This window comes from Microtus oregoni, unplaced genomic scaffold (genome assembly GCF_018167655.1).
Source record: "Microtus oregoni isolate MIOR12 unplaced genomic scaffold, Mior012 000033F_ref0000390, whole genome shotgun sequence".
Taxonomy (NCBI): Eukaryota; Metazoa; Chordata; class Mammalia; order Rodentia; family Cricetidae; genus Microtus; species Microtus oregoni.
The window spans coordinates 434267-457043 of record NW_024543092.1 but is presented as its reverse complement, the minus strand read 5'-3'; positions in this window follow the sequence as shown (position 1 = coordinate 457043).

The window sequence follows — 22777 nt, the reverse complement described above, 5'->3', positions numbered from 1 at the left end:
GAGGAAAATTCCAGAAGCCAGCCACCCTGCTAGCTATACAGCAATCCATGAAGAAAAAAAGTAAAGAAAGGTATCTAGAAAGGTAAAAGGCCATAGGCCAAAGATAGATGGGATAGTTTAAGCTAAGAAAAGCTGGCTAGAAACAAGCCAAGCTAAGGCTGCACATTTATGAATAATAATAAGTCTTGGTGTGATTATTTAAGAGCTGGGTGGCAGACCCCACAAAGAGCAAAGAGCAAAAATCAAGCAACTACAAATTCCTTAGCAGAACACCATTAGTACAGGCACTAAGTTCAACAATTAATAAATGGGACGTCATGAAACTGAAAAGCCTCTGTAAGGCAATTGTATTTTCAGCTTTGCAATTTTACATATTTAATTAAAGAATACATGTAACATACACACATATCAAGTCTTAAAGTCAATCCTATAGTCTGATTTTGTAGGCTAAGCTTAATGTTTTATTGGTGACACAAGAGTGAGTCCACCAGGTTAGATGCAAAGTCAAAGTCAAACTTGTTGATTTAGACTCTGGAAGACTAGCCAGTCAGTAAACTTTTTGAGGCCAGTAAATATGAGTGTAATTGTTCTTACACTGCTGAAGAATCCCAATACTGAACTATTATTGCCAAAATGCTGACTCCATTATACATCAGGTGTTCATAGAAGAAATATTATATAGGTCCATGTGATATTAAATCAATCAGCCCATCTTTTGAGCCTCCATTAAAGAATATCAATAATAACAATAATAAACATTGTAATTATGTCAGATACAAACCATATGACAGGCAGTATTAAATATGTTTCAAGTTTGGTAGATTTTTAGGAATATAGTAAAGAGTTTGTTGAACAAAAACTAAGTAGATGAACTTAAGAAAAGCAAATAGAAATACAAAATTTTGACAATATTTCTGTGTAACAAAAACACCTAAATATCTTCAATTAACCAAAAAAGAAATATAGCAAAAAACCAAAATCTTTCTGTAAGTATAATAAATATAAAAGAACATTATGTTTCTAATTTTATTAAAAATGTGTTAAGAACAAAAGTGTGTAAAAACTGAAAAATGCACAAAACATCCTTGTCAGAATTTTCTCTGAAGCTTCACCCAGAAAACAAAACAGCTTTATGTGTGTCTGTAGCACTTTCAAGTTAAAAGCCCCACTAACTTTTTTATCTAGCGGTGCTTGGATGCTAATTAGTTAAAGACTCTCTGGATGAGGGCAGTTAAGCTGATGGGCAAACTGAATACTAATAATTAACGTAAGGAGAACCATGGTCCATTTTTAGGATTTCACATCAAGAGTGGCAAGAAGGAATAATTATACTGGGATAAACACACACAGACACACAAACACATGGAGATCATTTTAAAGCATTTAATAGTAGTGAGAAGTAAATTATTTAACTCTAACCAGGGATAAGAGCCTGTTGGTAGCTATCACTCACTGCTGTAAATCTGCTGAAGTCTGCATTTCCTGGCTGCTGGCTCTGCTTATTTAAAGCCATTCTTGATGCTCTGCGGGAAGGGATTTCAGTGCCGCTGCCAAATACTCACTAGATTAAAAATGTGCTCTACTGATAATATTTTTACAAACACTGCACACTGAGCACGAGCAACGTTCTTGAGTTATCAATTCACTGCTCTTCCCCAGCCAGGCTTTCCAAGAGGGCTTGTCAATCCCCAGGTTCCATTCTGTCTGGCCATTTCTGGTACTAGGAAACTAACACCCAAGTCCCTTGGCTGAGTGCTGACTTAGGTGTCATGTCTCTAGCAAAACAGTAAAGACAATGTGTCAGGTTGAATGTTGGAAGGTCTAAATGTTTACTAGACAAAATATGTCCACATAGCAAAGGCAGTTCTGAGAAACAAACAATGTGATGTCACATCTGACTAATAGACAAGGACTCTGGTTTTTAAAACCTGCCCTCTGTTCCAAGGACCAGTTAAAGTAGTCGTGGGTAAGTCCTCTTAGATTTTCCATCGCCCCCTTAGATTTGTCCTCCGACTCCAAAATCGCCAGCTGCATTAGAACAAAATCTGCTCACAGTATGCTTCAGGCATAGCTGGAAGAATTGTCTACTTGAGAACTAAGGAATAATGACAGCTGAGCGGAAGAGTCGAGGATAAGGGACAAGGGATGAAAATATATTTCTACAAAGTCAAAGGCAGCAGACAATTAGGTAAGGAGGTCAAGCACACAGGGTTAAAAGGAAGGAAAGCGTGGAAGTAGCAACAAAGATAAATGCTAAGCCTCCCTCATTACCCAGTCTCTGGATCATCTCCTGTGGATTCTCTAAATTACTTTCAAACTCCAAGTTTCATCCTCCAATTGATGTCTGACTCCTTTACGCAGACCAAGCTGCTGGTGCTGACTTCATTTTGGAAATGGGTGGTCGAGGACTTTAGTATTATTTTAAATTTTTAAATTTTCAGTCTTTGAAAATAAACATAAATTCATTTAAAGAGAAAGCTTACATGATTTTTTTATATGGCAAACTAGAATTTCCCTATAAGGATATTGTCACTTTAAGCTTTGACCCTGTCCTTCCATCACCCATTCTACTTAGGGACACTTTGATTAGCACAGAAGGGCAATTATTCCAGTCACTGCAAAGAATAGTATCTTAGAGTAAGTTCAAGAAAAGCCTCTTAATTCTTCCCAGGTACTTAGGCCTTCATCTGGTAGCTGTTCCTAGCTTCTTAATGGGGCCTCATTAGAGCGGAGCAGCAATGGCCTTTTGACTTTCAGCAGAGATATCTGAGACACACAGTCATGTCTATATATAGTATACACACATGCAGAAATGAATTTTTAAAGCAGATAAATTAATTCTATTTTTATAATAATAATAATAAAGATAGATAGAACAAAAAACAAATAGCAGGAGTCACTTCCGAGCTGCATCATCTTAAATTCTATAGCTCTTCTAGATTTAATCTGTTCTCTTAGAGCACTGGATACAGAAGAGAGACAGGGGTGTGGTAGGAAAGTCCTGTACCACTGGGATAGAGCACCAGCCATTTACTTAACCTGAAATGCAAGCGGCCAACAATGAGGCCAAGAATATTGAATGAAATGTCACCTAATCCCTATCCAATCTTACCACCACTGCTAGCTTTTATTCATGGTTAAGTGTCATCCTTAACTGGGTTCAGGCTTCTTTGACCATATATAACCTAGCCGATATCTACCAAAAGCAGAAGGTGAAAAAAAAAAAAAAAGTCTGGGAAGATATATGAGGTGACAGGGAGAAAATCTATCCTGAGGAAGAGGAAGTCTTGGCAAGTAAGGTGGACGTATAGAGGGGAAAGTGGGTCAAAGAGATAGCTCAGTAGGCAAAGGCTGCCAAGCCTGATGACCTGAATTCATTGGCTTTCCTGGAACCGCATGGTGTAAGAAGAAACCAGTTCTCTCTAGTTCTTCTCTCAACTACACACACACACACACACACACACACACACACACACACACACACATTTGTACACAGGCACATACTTTATGTCATGCATATGCCCCACTAAATAAGTATGTGTAAGTTTTCTAAAGGAAATTAGAGCGGCACCATGGCCATGCACATCTTCTCTGCTTAGTGAAATCATGACCTTGGTTCTGTCCCATGCTCCCAGCACTATCATGTTCTGTCCCATTGAAGGAGCCAAGAATATTAAGGGAGTGCTCTGAAGCTTTGGAGAAGATAACAGAAGATAACTCCTTTCTCCATGTCAGTTGTTTCTCCTAGCTACTGGACCTAAGTGATCATGAAAAAGGTTAACTCAACAAACGCTACTGTGCAGGGGATCTGCATAGTGTAAAACCAGGTAGGGGCAATAATAACTCTCTTTAGGGCTAACCTATACTACACTATGTAGGCTGCAAAAAGGTCAAGCACTGTTGAGTTGGAGTTGATTCTTCACTCATTGACAAAAGGACAAAAAGAAGCAATCCCCAGGAAGACATAGTAGTACCATCTCGAGTGGGAGTCCAAACAAAAGTAGCTAGAATCAGCACTGAGTCATCTGCCCTGTGATCATGGCTGCCCAGAGAAATAGTGTAGTGGCAATATAACAGACATATCAATGAAGACTGATCTACAGAAAACTAGACCACGTATCATGGGAGGAAGGAAACCAAGACGACTGCATGGAGGCATCATCTTTTCAGTGTGAAATGTTGAGTAGCAACCAGATAGTAAAGACAGGTGTGCATCTAAAGATGCCGTAGCGACAGCCTAGGAAATCTACAGGTACAGAGAAAGGTGAGCTAGGTATGGACCCAAGAACTAACAGAATAGTGATAAGAAAGAGAGACAAATCAGAGGATGGTGATATTTTGATGCTACTCAATTTCTGATGGTTGATTGGGGATGTTTTTTTATTTAAAATATTAAAGATAGATATAATGCCTAATAATGTCAATATCATCTTGCTTTCTGTTGAGTACATAAATTAGCAACCAAAATACCTCTAAATTAACCTCTTCTTTTTGCCTGTTTTCTCTGACCTTTTCTTCACTCTCCTGTACATTCATGTTCAGGTCGGTACCACCTTCTTGTAACTAGTCTCCCTCCTTGTCATGTCTGCTCAGTATCTGAATAGTCTAGATTCAACCTCAGCAATGTCTTCTAGCTGTTCTTTTTTCACTAAGGTACACAAAATGCCATCAGACCCTCTTACATGACTTTATAGAAAGTTATATTAGTCGCCTATTACTCACAATTTCACCTTCCATGGCTTTCATTATTCATAGTCAACAATCTTAAAACATTAAAATGAAAATCCCAGAAATAATTTACAAGTCTTAAGCTGAATTCTCTTGTAAGAAGTCTAGTGAAATCTCATGTCGTCCTTGTTCTTCTTGCACAGGACATAAATCAACCCTCTCCTCTTTGTGCAGTGTATCCGCACTATATAAGCTACCCTCCCACTCATCACCTAGCCACCATGTAGCCATCTTTATCACAGGATATTCTGTAGCTTGTCACAATTCATTATGACCACAAAGAAAAAAAATAGCTATGTTGTTAATTCAAAAAGATAAGCCACCATTTTCCTATTTTATTATTAATTATTGTTGTTAATATTTTACTATGCTTGATTTATAAACTATTTTTTACAAGGATGTATATATAGGAAAATATAGATACATCAAAATTTATGCCACCTATGATTTTCGCTCTCTACTCTGTGGTCTTGTAATGTAGCTCTATGGAGCAGTGGAGACAAATGCATTTTCTGAATGCCCACAATTTGTAAGCTCTCAAGGAGTACTATTTGCTTTTGCCATTCTAAAGCCTGAAATTTTATGTATGTTAGGCTATGGGACAAATTTGCAATGCTTTTTTTTTAGGAAGCTCATACATGATAGCTATAAAATAAGTATTTGCTTGAATTCAGTGAATCTATAAAAAAAGAATGAAATTCGGATTATTAGGTAATGTGCTAAATATAATCAGTGTCAACATTTAATATATTATTTTGAAATATTTATGTTGCTATTTATGGGGTCTTTGTGTAAATTTTATGGCTTTATTATTTTCCTACCTGCAGGTATCTAAATACGTATTAGATTAAATGACTATAATTAAATGCCTGAGACATATTAACTAATGAAGAAGATACCTGAGACATATGAACTAATAAAGAAGAGAGATTTGTTTAATATTTCTGGACATTTAAATGACATATATGCTTTAAGATGTAGGGTGACTCCTATCTACATCACCACACCTTGTCTAGCAATGGCAGAAGAAGCTGCAGGAACAAAAAATATTTTTTCCAGAGCTAGGAAGTGAGAGCATTGGATGGGTCCAGACTTGTTCCTTTTTTTAGCAATCCTCTCATGAGAACTGAAGAGCCTAAGTCCTGTGGAGAGCATGAACTTGGGACCTCCCACAGATGTCTATTAAAGCTTCCACAGTACTTCCAAACCACACCATCTGGAAACAAAGCCTCCAAGCACATGAAGCCCTCAGGGAACACCAAAACCACTGCAGGTACCCTTCATATACATGTATGCTCTTGCTATGCTACACACACACACACACACACACACACACGTTCCTATCCAATTCTAGTGAAGCAACATGTAAGCAATAGTGATAGGCTTAACTGAAAGACTTGAATGCTAGTTTAGACCCACCAGTTGCTATGTTATCTCTCTCTAAGCCTCTGGTTGTTTGGATACAAATGACTTCATTTCTGGTGTTCTGGGGCCCTAATGATATGACAGGTGACATAGCATATGGTTTATTTGCATAGATCTCAGTACTTTGTAGGCACTCAGCACAGTAGAAATTGATTTCATATTTTCCTTTTACCTTTTATCTCTTTCCTGTATTGCTTTGTTCCTTCCTCTCAGTTTCCATCTCTCTATTTGTTCAAACTACTGTTTAATGTACTGTACTAAAATAAATATAGGACTAGAAGCCAAAGGCTTACGTTTTATAGTTTAATATTTGAATGACCTTGTGTAACACACTCCATGTTTACAGAACAGCTTCCATTTCTGTATAATGAAAAAAAAACCCTGAATGCCATAAAAGCTATAAATATTTATTAATCTATAAGGTTTTTAGAAAGTTAAAAACAACATGAGGTCATTATGACGTCCTTATTTTACCTAATGTCTTCCTTTGAGGTCAGACTTTTGACTTTAGACATGAACAGTGATTTTTCTTCTTCTTTTTTTTTTATTAAAAAACTATCTTTTCTCATTTTACATACCAATCCTAGTTACCACTCCCTCTCTTTCTCCTGTTCCTTTCAACTTCCCTCCCCCAACCCACCCCTATCCACTCCTCAGAGAGGGTAAGGCTTCCCATAGGGAGGCAACAAAGTATAGTACTTCACTTTGAGGCAGGACCAAGGCCCTCCCCACTATGTCTGGGCTGTGTAAGGTATTCCTCTAAAGAGAATGGCTTCCGAAAACTAAGTACAAGCACAAGGGATCACTCCTGGTCTCACTGGCAGTGGACCCACAGTTTGCCCCAACAATACAGCTATCCCCCACATTCAGAGGCTGTGGTTTACTCCTATGCTGGTCCCTTTGGTGTCAGGCCAGAGTTGGTGGGCTCCCAGTAATGAGCAGGGTTTTTAACAGATGGCTTTCTTTCTTCTAACAAAACCTAAATGTGAAGTTTTCTTTAAAATTCATGGATCTCCATATGAAATAATTCAATTGGTCAAGCCTATATTGGTAATGTTAAAGTTTGAGAGCATAAGCATAATTTGTGTGCATGTTTGTGGTGTGTGTGTGTGTGTGTGTGTGTGTGTGTGTGTGTGTTGGGGAGGTGTGGGTGCAAGTGAAGGCCAGAGATCAATGTGTATCATTCACCTATTTCTCTCCTACATCGTTTTTGAGATAAGACCTTTCACTGAACCAGGAGTGCAACCATTTGGCAAGACAAGCAGACCAACAAGTGTTGTCTTCACCTACCAAAAGATGGGATTATAGGCATTTGACTTTTTCTGTGTACAAACAATCAAAACTCAGGTCCATGTGCTTATACAGCAGGAATGTTACTTGCTGACCATCTTTCTATCCCTCCAAAGTAATCCTTATATACCATTCTAGTGTTTGAGGTGACTTCCCTAGACATAGATGCATATACTCTAGGAAGCAACAGAAATTCTGAATCTGATAAAGGAAGTCCCCAGAGACAGACTTGCCAAAGAGAATAATTCCCTACCTTGTTCCTTATTCCGTGTCTCTTACTTTCCCATGTTCCTCAGCCTCCCAGAGAATGGTCAGCATGACATACTGGGCACCAGACTGGTTGAGCCCTTTCTCCATATTATCTCAGGAATTTATTAATGCTGGAAAAGAATCAAATCAAATGACAATCACCAAAGAGCTCCCCACTACTTTATTACTTAGAGTATTTAGTCTCATCAATAAAATCTAAAAATGGAAGCTGTCAGATATGCAAATACTCAGAAATTGACCAGAAGTTTGTTTAGCCTTTCTTCGGAAAAATATTTACATGTTCTGATAAAGATTATCAAGCCATCGTCACTGAAAGAAAACGCAGTTTCATAGACTGCTGCTTTGTGTTGTATTTTTCCAAAATTCTGTCATTACCACCTGTACACATTAGGTAATTATCTCCTGTTTGTTTTTGAAATATGTGCGTTTTGTTTACATTATTCTGTACTGCTAAGTAAGAGGCCTTTAAAAATAATTGATCATGAAAAACTTTTTTTTTTTACAAAATATAATAAAGCCTGTGAACAGTAAATATAAGTTAGGGAAAGGATCGTATTCTAAGAACTGAAAAACCACCAAACAGAGGAAATAGAAAAAGGACAGGTAGGAAAGGAGTAGGTCCATGTTATCAAATAAATTTTGATAAACTTTGTTAAAAATGTGGAAATAGGCTCAGATGGAAAAATTAAGTTATTTCCCTTTATTTTTTGTTATAAATTAAGAAAAAAATGATCTGGATTTGCCTTGAGCTGTGTGATGAGCAAGAAAGATAATATTCCTTATGTGAATACACTGAGAGACATTTTGGCTATTTCTTAACAAGGTCATAATTAAATACCATGCTAATATATTATATATTATATTAATTAAATGCTAATTCATAAAGTGAAAAATCTTAGGTGCCACAAAAGTTTCTTTTTAATGAAGCTCTATTAACACCCAGACATCATGTACTCTAATATTTCATACAGTTCTCCTTGGGCACTCTGCCCTTAAGCAAGTTGAAGTAATTACAAAAATGACAAAGAAGAGATAAAAATTGAGCTGGAATTTTGAGGTAAATAGGCTGTAAACGAGTGGCAAAATTGGTATTGACCCAATCACATTGTATAAGACTGTCAAAAATACTATCTCTTTTAGAAATGCATCTCAAATCTTAAATTCAAGAGTTGGATTACACTAACTCTTCTGAGGTAAGAAAATCCATCAATGTAGGGATGAAGGTACTTGTTCAGTTCAATGTGCTGATAGACAGAAACTGGACACATGGTTTAGCTAAAAATATCTCAGGGGTTTTTCAAAACCACTACTCCATAAAACAGCAACACTAGTGTAAGCTTTTAACCACTTAGAAAGACAGATGATAAAGAAAAGAGTCATGTTGGCAGCTCTCTAAAAATATCAACCCTGTTAATTATTTCCAACTTCACCTATTCTGTTGTTGAGTGTGTAGGTTTTAAAGTGACTTTTCTTCATAGGCAAGCAGCATCTTTACAGTAATTTCTTGGGACTGCAGCCCACATTCATAGTTCTATCCTTTTTTCTTGGGCGCTTTCATCTTCCCTTATCCCAGATTCTTTATTCAGTATATTGCTACCAACTTTTATTGCAGTATAAGTGTATAAATCTTAAATGTATAACCTGAAGACTTTTTGTTAAGTGAGAGTATCACTCAAAACCATTCACATCAAGCAGTAGAATAGTCATTGCAGAAAAGGAAAACCTTCCACATGCCCTCTACTTAATATTCATCACAAGAACTTGGGTCTGCTTTTGATCTTTATATACATGCAATTATACATCTGTTCTCCTATGCATCTGACTTCTTTCGTGCAATAGTATATCCATGAAGTCTATCCACCTAGCATGTTCCATATTATAGTGGCACCAAATAATTTTCATGCATTCATCTGTGAGGTGGGATTCCCTTCTGTATACCACTGGTTAATAAAGAAGCTGCTTTCAGCCAGTAGCTTAGCAGAATATAGCCAGGCTAGGAAAGATACAGAGAGAAAGTAGGCAGAATCAGTGAGAAGCTATGTAGCCACCAAAGGAGAAAGATACGAGCTGCCAGCTGGGAACTTTGCCAGTAAACCACGACCTTGTGGTGATGCACAGATTAATAGAAATGGGTTAGTTTAGGATATGAGAGATAGCTAGAAATATGCTTGAATTATTGGCCAAACAGTATTGCAAATAATATAGTTTCTATGTGATTACTCTGAGTCAGGGCAGTCAGGAAGTGAGCTAGCAGCCTCCTCCTACACATCTGTTTGTTTATTGGTGTTAAGGGCTGTTTTCGGCTGTTAAGAGTAATAAAGCCATGAACGTCATTTTACGTACATGTTTATGTAAATATCAACATATTTATTTTTGAAAAGTATTGAGATGTGAAGTTTGTAGGTCTCAAGTTATGAATACAATTAGCCTTAGATGACATCAGAGAGTTTTCCAAAATAATGGTTTCAGTGTAAACCACATCATGTGTTAGGATTCCAGTTTCTGTCCATCTGTGCTTACAGGTGGTTAGGGCTGGACTTTGGTTTGTTTCTATTTTAGCCATTTCAATAGGGAAATATTAGACTCTCAAAATGGTTGTTACATGTTCTCTCATGACCGAGAACTTCATATGAGTTCGAATGACAACTTTATGTCTTTTATGTAAAATATTCCCTCAATGTTTTTGTTGATTTTTAATATGCTGCCTGCCTTTCTAGTGATTATTGATTTCTTAAAATAATGGTCTACATGCAACTGTTTATTATTTATATGCATTGCAAACAGACTCACCCCCTGTTGTTTGTATTTTAAAAGGCTTAAGCATTTTAATACATATTAATAAATTTTTTTCTTATCAAGATTTCCTTAATTTTTGTGACTTTCTGATGGAGGAAGGTCACTGGTCAATAAACAAACTGCCTAGGCCCATTTGATAGGCCATCCTTTAGGTGGGTGGAGTAGACAGAATAGAATGCTGGGAAGAAGGGAAGTGAGGTCAGAGACACGAAGAAGCTCCGAACCAGGATGGACGTAGGCTAGAATCTTCCCAGTAATCGCACCTTGGAGTGCTACACACATTAATAGAAATGGGCAAGGCAGTGTTTAAATGAATACAGTTTGTGTGTTGTTATTTCAGGGCATAAGCTAGCCAGGCCGCTGGGAGCAGGGCAGCGGGAATACAACCCGCAGCTCCTTCTGCAACTTTCATTGAAACTCTCCTGTCTGATAATTTAGGAGTTTTACTTATATTCTTCTAGAAATCCTATTGATTCATGGTAGACACAGTTACTGCAGGTATGGAACTTACTTTAGGGTATGAACTTTCTCCTTTGTCTAGTTACAAATGCATCTCTTGTTTAAAAGACCACCAATTTTTATTACATTCTCATGGAAAGTTTATCATACATTTGAAAGCCTAATAGGTAATGGTCTTTCTTTGACCAGTGCATGCTGCATTGAATATTTTAATACTATAAAACTTGACATCAGGCCAGGCAAGCACTCTGGAATTAGTCCTACCATTTCTAGGGACTATACAACATGTTCTTTACATTTGAATATGAATTTATAATTTATCAATTTCTACATGCTTACCTGCTAAGGCTTTGAAAGAGGCAGCAAATATGAAAATTAGTTTGTAGAGAATGGTTGTCTTCACAATAGCAAGCCAGTCAGCCAAGCCTAATGGTAGTGATACATGCCTTTCCTCCTAGCACAGGAAGATCTTTGTGAGCTCAAGGCCACGCTGGTCTAAGTACAAGTTCCAGGACTGCCAGTGGTACTCGGAAAAAAAAAAAAAGTCTGTCCCAAAAAACAAAATGAGACAAGACAAACAAGGAAGAGTTGTCTCGTGGCTAATTAACTCTTGACTGTGCAATATTCAATCATTTATTTAGTTACTTCAGTTTTATAGATATTAATGTTAAATACTTTGCTTCTTGAATAAAATTGCCCTTAGGTAATTTTGAAGTGGATTTGAAGATACTTTGAGTCATGCATTCCAAAATATTTAAAAGTGCTTGCTATCAGGGGGTAAATATATCATTTTATATTGCATTTTTCAAAAATCATGAGACTTATTGAAATGTTATTGATATAAAATCTAGTACACCAATTTTCTAGGCACAGCTTGATGGGTTCAATGAATGTTTACTTATATAAACAATGACATAATCCAGATTGTCCACAGCCTCAAAATCTTCTATTTTTTGTTGTTGTTTTTGTTGTTGTTGCTGCTGCTACTGCTGCTGTTATTGTTTCTGTTTTGAGACAGGGTTTCTTTTCACTTAACTTACTGTCCTAGAACACACTCTGTAGACTAGGCTGGCCTTGAACTCACAGAGATCATCCTGCCTCTGTCTCCCAAGTACTGGGTTTAAAGGAATGTGCTACCATTGCACAACTTTATTACTCCCTTTCAATAACCTTCTATACATTACCTGAGACATCAAAAAGTCTACTTTCTAACATTATGTTCTGTTCTTGAATTTTCGATATATTGAATCATATATAAAGTAGATTTTGTATTAATGCCCAATTAGCATGTGAAATCATAGCATGTAGACAATTATACTTTGCTTCCATTCATCCCCTTTATGCTCTCTTGTTTTTTTTACCAATTGGTATTGGTATATGGCTCTACCAATAAGTTTTTCTCTGTTCAGATATTCATTGGCAAGTGTTTGGGCTGATTCCCTGATTGTCAATTATGACAGAAGCTACCCTGGTTCAGTGAACATCTGGTTTTAGCTCTGACACAGATTGGAGGATACTACTCTTGTCACTATAGGAAAAGCGGAATGTGAATGATTTTCTTTCACTGTTGGATAAGTGAGATCACAAAACAAACAGTTACCCCAAATTCAGAAATAGCAGGTGCATGCAGAACCATGGTGCTCAGATCTGCCTACTGGGAAGAGACAAAGACAAGTCTAAGTCATATAGAGGTAGGCACACCAAAATGATAAATTTCAGGCTTTACTGAAGTGACCATGACAGAAAATCATGAAGACTGGATAAGGCTTAATGTCTGGACATTCTAGTATAGAACTCCAAGAAATTTATCATATTCTCAAGGAAAATGTAAGAAGAGACGATAAAATGCCCTCTGGTTCTTGCTCAGCAAAGAAATAATCACTGTAAAAATGGAGGAGGGATTATATGAGCAAAGGGGTCAAGATCATGGTGGGTAAACCCACAGAGATAGCTGATCCAAGCTAGTGGGACCTCACTGATTCTGAACTGATAGCTGGGGAAACTGCATGGGACCGAACTAGCCCCTCTGAATGTGGGTGACAGTTCTGAGGCTTGGGAAGTCTTGGAACCACAGGAAGTCGGACCAGGATTAATCCCCAGTGCATGAACTGACTTTTTGGAGCCCATTCCATATGGAGGGATACCTTGCTCAGCCTATAAAGGGGAGTCTTGGTCCTGTCTCAATTTGATATGTCAGCCTTGGTAGATGCCCCAAGGGAGGCCTTATTCTCTCTGAGGAGTGGATGGGGGTTGAGTGAGGGGAAGGTGTCAGGGTAGGAAACAGGAGGAGGGGATGGAGGGGAAACTGTGGTTGGTATGTAAAATAATAAATAAATAAATAAATAAGTTTTAAAAAGTGCATCTACAACAGAGGTTCACAACCTGTTGCTGTGACTTTTAATGCAGTTCCTCATCTGTGGTAACCCCCAACCATAAAATTATTTCATTGCTACTTCATAACTATAATTTTACTACTGCTATGAACCATAATGTAACTATCTAAGCTAAGAGATGCTACCCACTGGTTGAGAATCTCTAATCTACATACAGCCTCTTCACAACAAAGCCAAATCTCCCAGGGAAGAGGCATTTTCAGAGCCTTTGCTTAAAGAAAGAATCTCTTCATACTCCAGCCTCTCTGGAGCTCCTGTCTCATCTGAAGAAGGCAGAGCCTCAAACACATAAAGGGAATGGAGAAGAAAGAAAAGTCATCAAGTAGCTGAGCAGGAAGGAGACACTCACTTATACCTTTGGAAACTCCAAAAAGATGATGGACAGCATGGAAACATAGGCACACCTAATATGTAGCCCCAAAATAATCAAATGTTCCAACTTACTAAAGGTATACTTATGTGAATATGTGTGTGTATACATTAGGATAGACAGAAGGATGATTGATTGATAGATGATAGATAGATAGATAGATAGATAGATAGATAGATAGATAGATAGATAGGTTTAGCTTACTATAGGCTCTTTCAAAATAGTGGATTACAAATGAATAAATCATAAGACACAGATTCACTCTGACAAACTCTTAAAAATAAGTCCAATCTCAACAGGAGACCAAGTCAAACACAATGAAATGATTTGAAGCCTCTAGCACCTAAGCTACAGGAAACATTAAGCAGTCATTTTTGAGTAACATCAATGTAAGTCCTCACATATCACATAAATCTGTACATTTTAACCCCTACCACCCACCTGAAAATATGGTATCAAAAAAAAAACTGTAAGACACAGGAGAAGGCAGGAATTCAAATTCAAAGGGACAAACCAAGCAACAGAATCTGATTCAGACATGACACAGATGGTTGAATTATTAGACAAAAGAATTTAGAATAACTGGGATTAATATTTTCTGGGTTATATTGGAACCTGCAAGACAAGAGAAATGTAGCAGAGGTGTGGAAACTGTGAGAAAGAATTGAAGAAAAATTCAGAAACCAAAACATTGCAATAGAAACATAGAAATAACCAATATATTTGATGAGCTCATCAGATTTGACCCAACTAAGCAGGAAAAAAAAAAACCACTGAACTTGTTGACAGGTCAAAATGACCTACCAAAATGCAATGCAAACAGAAGAGCAATAGTGGGGGAAAGGGAAAAAAATAAGAGCTCTGGGTAAATATCAAATGTTGAAATGTACTTATTCTCCATTGGAAGGAACATCGGGGCGGGGGGAGAAAGTAACAGAAGGATCTCAAGTAACAATAGCCAAGAATTTTCCAAAACTAATGGCAGACACAAACATTTAGGGAGCTGAGACTGACAGCAACAAATCTTAAACATTTAAATAGCATAATGGAAACTAAAAGAAACTCTGAAACCAAATAGAGAACATGCCTTCCGAGGTACAAGGAGAGAAATGATAGCCAATATCACAAAAGAGATTGTTGCAGAACATGAGAATAAAGTAAGATACTTTAAGGTGTAGAGGGTGTAATACTGCGATCTACAAAATTATCTTTAAAAGTAAAATAAATATAAAAATACTGTCACTGGGGAGTGGTGGCACACACCTTTGATCCCAAAATGTTGGCGGCAAAGGCTGGTGGATCTCTGTGAGTTTGAAGCCAGCCTGGTCTACAGAATGAGTTCCAGGACTGCCAGGGCTACCCAAAGAAACCCTGTCTCAAAACAGGGGAGCAGGGAATAGGATACTGTCAAAAAAAAAAAAAGTATTCTGTTATACAAGCAAAATCAGGGAATTTATGTTCTGTAGACCAGCCGTACTTCAAGAGATCCAAAAGAAAATGTCAGGAAAATGAATCAAGGCCTGGGAAGTCAGTTCAGTGAGGAAGTGCCTCTGCATAGATGTGAATACATGAGTTTGATTCTCCAAATGGATGCACAAAAACTCAGGCTTTGTGGAATAGCTTGTAATCCCACAACTAGGGCCGAGTTGATCCTGAAGGCTCAGTAATCAGCCATTTGAGCCTACTTGGTGATCTCTAAGCCAAACTGAGTTTGTCTCCACAACAAGGGAAACAGTTTCTAGGGACCAGCACTTAAGGTGTATGCTAGCCTCCACATACATACATAAACAAGGACAGGAACATCTATACACACATATATTCAGACACACAAAATATACACATACACACACACACACAAAGAAATAAAAACAAAAGGAAAATAATACAGATGAAATTATTAGTGGACAAGGAGGGAAAGACCATTGAAAAAAGTACAAATGGTAAAATAAAAATGCATCTGTCTTTCTGCTGTCAAAAAGATGGCTGTTAAAATTAATAATAGCATTGGTTATAATAAATTGTTGGTAGTGGCAATGTTACAAAGGACAAAGGGAATAATTGAAAATAACCTTTGATCATGTAATTGTACCATATAGGAAATAGTATAACATTAATTTTAAGTACATGTATATTAGCTTAAAACATATATTGTAAACTCTAAATACAGCATTAAAATATTTTGTTAATGATTATGATTGATAGCATATGTTAAGAGACACCATGGAACCACTTAAAAATCCTTAACTAAAACCCAAATAGATAGTGAAAGTCTCTGACAACATAAACAAAACAGTTAACAACCATGGTTGATATTAATTCAGACACAGCATTCATCACTTTAACTATGAATAGTTTAAGGATTATAAAACAGGGATGGCTCATGTCTGTCATCTTAGCACATAGAAAGCAGAGGCAGGGGAATCACAGGGTAAAGGGTGGTCTGAGCTACACAGGAAAACTCTGATCTGAAAAACAAAATGGGGAGGGAGGCACAGATTATCAAGAAAAGGCTTTTAAAAAATATCCAACAACATGTTCTCTTTAACAAACCCATTTTAAAAGATATAGACAGTATTTAAAAGTAGATGAGTAGAGAAAGACATAATATTCTACTGATATTATAGAAATCTCTTTGTAAAAGTAGATTTGAAAACAAGAGGGAACCATGAAGAATAGGTCAATTCTCCAAATTAATTTTTTTTTAAAAAAAAAAGCATGCTAGTAACTGTGTGTGAAGTTAACAACTGAACATGAAACTGATAGATCTGAAGGGGAAGCAGACAAGGCCACTATTATGTTCAGGGACTTCAACAGCCTTCTGTCAGCAATTGATAGATCAAGCAGGCAGAAAATCAGTAAGGATGTCGTTGACCTGAACAGCACCATCAATCAACTTGAATATTTCCTCCAACAGCTGCCAAACATACATTCTTTTCAATCTCACATAAAATGTTCTCCGAGATGAACCACATTCAAGGCATAAGGCACACATTAACATATTTAAAAGTCTAAAAATAATAAAAATTATGTTGTCAGATAACAGCATAATTAAAATAGAAATCAATAACAGAAAGAGAGCTGGACACCTTCCAAATAAACCATGTATCAAAATGTATCTCAAGAGACATTACAAAAACAACATCTATCTCAATGAAAACTTGCCTAAACATTCAGACATGCTGTAAAATCAGTGCTGAAAGAAATATGACCCATTAAAATACTAGAAAAGGAAAAAAGTATAAAAAGTACAAGATCAATAAACTACATTTCCAACTTAGAAACTGGGAAAAGAAAGAAAGAAAGAAAGAAAGAAAGAAGAAAAGATAGAAGAAAAAAGAAAGGAAGAAGAAAAGAAAGAAAGAAGAGAGAGGGGGAAGGGATAAAAGGAAGGAGAGAAAGAGGAAGGAGTAGGAAGAGGCTGTTTGTTTGTTCCCAGCTACTTAGTCCCAAAATAACCATACAGAAACTGTTGGTGTAGGAGGTCCTTCTGTCTATATGTTGCTTTCATTGGTTAAAAAAGAAACTGCCTTTACCTGTTGATGAAACAAAACTTAGGGAGGTGAGGAGGAATAAACTGAAGGCTGGGAGAAAGAAAAGCAGAGTGAGAGAGATGCCATGGATTCACCAGAGACAGACGCTGGGAATTTTACCTGGTAAGCCACTGCCACGTGGCAATACACAGATTAATTGAAATGGGTTAAATTAATATAAGAATTAGCCAATAAGAAACTAAAGCTAATGGGCCAAGCAGTGATTTAATTAATACAGTTTCTGTGTGGTGATTTTGGGGCTAAGCTAACCAGGCAACCAAGACGAACAAGCGGGCCCTCCCTCTACAAACTGTATTAATTAAATCACTGGTTGGGCTATTAGCTCTAGCTTCTTATGGGCTCATGATGTGAGATTCCCCTCTATATGTTGTGTATTCCATTCATAAATAAAGAAACTGTCTTGGGCTTGCACAGGGAATAGAGGTAGGTAGTGAAAACTAAACTGAATGCTGGGAGGAAGAAGGCAGAGTCAGAGAGAAGCCATGGAGCTGGCACCAAAAGCAGACAAGCTGAAACCTTGCTGGTAGGCCATGACCTCGTGTTGACACACAGATTAATGGAGATGGGCTAAATTAAGATATAAGAGTTAGCCAATAAGAAGTTAGAGCTAGTGGTACAAGCAGTGATTTAATTAATACAGTTTCCATGTGATTATTTTGGTTCTGGGCAGCTGGGACAAACAAGCAGACTAGTTCTTCCAACAGGCTAGTTCTTCCATCTTAATTTAACCCATTTCTTTTCATCTGTGTATTGCTATGTGGCTGTGGATTACCAGCAAGATTCTGGCTTGTCTGTTCCTGGCAGTGGCACATGGTGTCTCTCTGACTCCACCTTCTTTCACTCAGCGTTCAGTTTTGTTTTCCCTGCCTAGCTCTGTCCTGCCCTGCTATAGGCTCAAAGCAATTTCTTTATCATTAATCAATAAAAGCAACACATTTACAAAAAATCTTCCCATACCATTTCACTTTTCTGTTTAAATAAAAAGGGAGGTTTTAACTTTAACATAGTAAAGTTACATATACTAAACAAGTATCAAGTAAAAATTAAAGTTAGACTATTTATATATACTTTATTTCTTATCATAACAAAGGAAAACTATAATTATCTATTCTTCAACTTTATCAAAGTCTCCAGAAGGATATAATATTACCTAAGTTAACAGGAAGTTCATTGTAAGCAACTTCCAAAACTCTAGAATTAATAGAGACATCTCACTACCTGAAAAGTTACACAAAGTTCTTCTGTATCATTGGGGCATCCAATATTCAGCCTACAGGCCCATAGTACCCAGCAGACTTTTCCATGAAGCAGGAAATTTGAAGATCTATTCTGCCTTGTAATGGCAAAGTTCATCAGTTCATCAGCTGCTGGCTATTCATCAACACCATTTAAGTGTTTGGTGGTGGGGCCTCTTAAAAGAGCTGCAAGGTTTTTGCAGCTAAAGCTGAATCAGGAAGCCTCTCTTAAGAAAGCTGCTGCATGCCTTCAGCTGAAAAAAATGTGGCTAAACTTTGGTTTTCTGTGTCTAGAATTCCAAGCTTTGTCAGGTTTTATGTGGATGTAGTCAGCCCCACATTGGCATGCCAATTTGTTGTAGGAGGCTGCTTGTTTGTTCCCAAGTGCTCAGCCCTGAAATGATCACAAAGAATCTATATTATTTAAAACACTACTTGGACAACAATTCTAGAGTATTTCTGGCTAACTCAGATCCTAAACTAACCCATCTCTATTAATCTGTGTATCACCACATGGCTGTGGCTTACTAGGTAAAGTTCCATCCAGCGTCTGTCTCTGGTGGGGCTCTTGACTCTGCCTCCTTTCTCCCAGCATTCAGTTTAGTTTTCTCTGCCTAATTCTGTTCTGCCCTGCTATAGGCTCATAGTGTTTATTTATTCATTAACAAATAAAAATAACACCTATACAGAAGAACCTCCCACACCAGGGAGGAAGGGAGAAAAAGAAACAAATTTAAAACAAGTAGGAAAAAAAGATAATAAGATGATTAGAGAAGGAGTCAGTGAAATGGTAAACAGGTAATTTACTTGACAAATTACCTGGATCTAAATATTTGTGTAGAGATTTTATAACACTCTTTTTTAATTTATTTGTATATGTCTCAGTTTCACTTCATTGTTGTGATTAAACATCCTGAGTAATAGCAACATAGAGGGAAGGGAATTTATTCATTTCACAATTCTAGTTTATAACCCATCAAGAAAGACTTGAGAGAACTGATCACATCACACATATTCAAGAGCATAGAGAAATAAATATACACCATCCTGTCTTGTTTGCTTGCTTCCAAGTGCTTGGATCAATTTCCCCACTCTTACATAGTTCAGGAACCCTTGCCTAAGATATGGTGCTGTCCACAGCAGACTGGGAACTCCCACATCAATTAGCTTCATTAAGGTAATGATCCACAGACATGTCCACAGGCAAACTATGTCACTAATTCTTCACTGAGACTCTGTTTCCATCTGGATGATTCTAGGTAGTAACAAGTTGATAAACCAATCACAAAGCAAATTATTCAATGTAAGTTTGTCAAATTTTAGTTGAACTGTGTGAGTTAAAAATAAATGCTTCCCAGAAGTTCCCAGTGTTGGTACCAATTTTTCTCTGGACCCTTCTCCATGAATTATCCAGATCTTCCCTTCCATACATCCTTCTTCTCACTCATTGCTTTATCCCAACCTCCAGCTCCAACAAGCATTAACTTGGAACTACACATAACTTTGTCCAGCATAACAGGGAGGCTAACTGCAGATCTTCACCTGTTCTTCCATACCTTCAAATTTAATCCCCCATCTCACCCCTAGTTTTATAGTAGACTCATCTGCTGTGGCCTCTCATCATTCCCTATCCTCATTCCCAGGGAACTAAGCAGATGTTGGTGGAATATCCTGCTTTCTTACCTCCAGTGAATACCCCCATAATCCCTTCCTAGGCCATCTCCACTTTTAAGTGTCAGCTCCCAATACATAAAAGCACATTTACCTGGAATCCCCAGTGGCCACACCCAATCATCTGGAAAATAATGAATGTTGTATTAAAATGAAACTTCATATCACTAAAGGACTATGAAAAATTTTGGAGATCGCATACTAACAACTAGGAGAACACCTAAAATATCTAGAAGAAAATGAGGAAATAACACTCAAAAGGAACATATGGAAAGAAATAATCAAACTCAGAGCTGAAATCTGTAAAATAGAGACAAAATATACAAAGAACAATAAAACAAAGAGTTGGTTCTTTGAGAAAATCAAGAAGATTGACAAACCCTTATCCAAATAACTGTAAGTCAGAGATAGAACAAATTAACAAAGTTAAAAATGAAATGGGACACATAGCAACAGACATTGAGGAAATCCAGAGAATCATATGGACATAATTTAAAACCTATATGTTGAAGGGATCTGCGGTAGAGCACCTTTAATCCCAATGCCTGGGAAGCAGAGACAGGCAGATCTCTGAGAGTTCAAGGACAGCCTGATCTACAGAGTTATTCCAGGACAAAGAAATACAGAGAACCTGTCTCAAAAAGCAAAAAATAAAAGTAAAAATAAACAAAATAGAGGTTATAATAAAGCACACAAAGAGGAAAATACACAGAGAGTTTTGATGCTGTAAGCTATTATGCTCTCTTTGAGTTGTTTGAATGCTGAGGAAAGAGCAACAGCTGCTAAAAGATATTTGTTTATAAATGCTGCTGAACTAATCCAACATAGATATTTTGAAAATACCTTGACTTCAGAATTTGGATCTAAGGATACGATACTTTGGAAAAGAGTTTCTTCTTTTGTTTTCACAGAGGATGAGACCCAGTGGATTGCTTCTATCCGAATATGGTATGATGGACCACGCCCTCCTGAAGAACACCTTCAAAATATTACTTCACTCAACTGCTGACTAAGATGAATCTAGCACACAGGTTATACCATAAAAGACCCTATTAACAGCGCCCCGATACAGCAGGAAGCAGTTTAGAGAGAAAAAACTGCGCCCATGTTCCCAAATATTGTTCATAAATGTTCTTTTATATTTAAAGGGGGATATGATATAGATATGAATAATTTGCATTGGTATGGATTTTAAGGTCAATTTTGTTATAGGTATATGTATTTCTGATATTGATTAAGGTATTGCGATTGTGTAGTTCATTTAAAAATGTAATGTATATAGGTTGTTAATGGATAATTATCAATAATAGTCAAGCTTGTAGTTATGTTAGATTTTCTAGATGCACATAGATATATTTTAGATAGACATTCTTCATATCTTTCGAAGACTACAGAACAGGACATTTAATGTTTTAATAACTTAGGGTTTTTCATGACAATGAGACACGTCTGCTCCTGGCAGCACCAATCTACTTCAAGAAGAAGATGGGCATCAAAGAGGCACCTTATGGAGTTTGATAGCCATTTGGGCAAGAAACTGCTCTTGCCTCGACTGATGCATAAACTGGACACAGAGAACCCACAGAGAGAGGACTACTGAACTTGCCTAAAGGTGAGATGATCTTTTGGGATTCCTGATTCATGAAGGAGTCTGAGAGACATTCTGCAGGACACATCAGAAAGTGACTGAACTGCCTTTGAAATTGCCTGCTTCATGAAAATGTCTCTGGATACTATGGGCCTGTAGGCCGAAGACGGATGCCCCAGCGGTACAAAAGAACTTTGGGTGACTGTCCAGGCAGCGAGATGTCTCTGTCACTTCTAGAGTTTTGGAAGTTTCTTATTTGTTTACTTAGGTAATATTATATTCTTCTGGAGTCTTTGATGCAGTTGAAGAATAGATAGATAGTTATAGTTGTTTTCCTTTGTTATGATAAAAAATAAAATAGATATAAATATTCTAACTGTAAATATTGCTTGATAACTGTTTTGTTATATGTAATTTTGCTATGTTAAAGTTAAAGCCTTCCTTCCTCTTTGTTTAAACAGAAAAAGGGGAAATGATGGAGGAAGGTCATTGGTTAAATAAAGAAACTGCCTTGGCCCTGATAGGACAGAAAATTAGGTAGGTAGAGTAAACAGAATAGAATGCTGGGAGGAAGAGGAAGTGAGCTCAGACAATGCCAGAGCTCTCCTCTCTGGGGCAGACGCGATGAAGCAAGCCGCCAGGTCAGACATGCTGAATCATTCCCAGTAAGACTGGTGCTACACAGATTATTAGATATGGGTTAAGGCAAGATATGAGAGTTAGCCAGAAGAGGCTAGATATAATGGGCCAGGCAGTGTTTACATGAATACAGTTTGTGTGTCATTATTTTGGGGCATAAGCTAGCCAGGTGGCTGGGAGCTGGGTGGCAGGAATGCAGCCTGCAGCTCCCTTCAAAACCTGTACTTCACCAAATTTAAAAATATAAAAGAAATAGAAAATTTTATTGCTACCTACCACTTACCAAAGTTAAATTAAGATCAGATGAGCAACTTAAACAGACTTATAATTCCTAGTGAGATACAAGCAGTCACTGAACATCT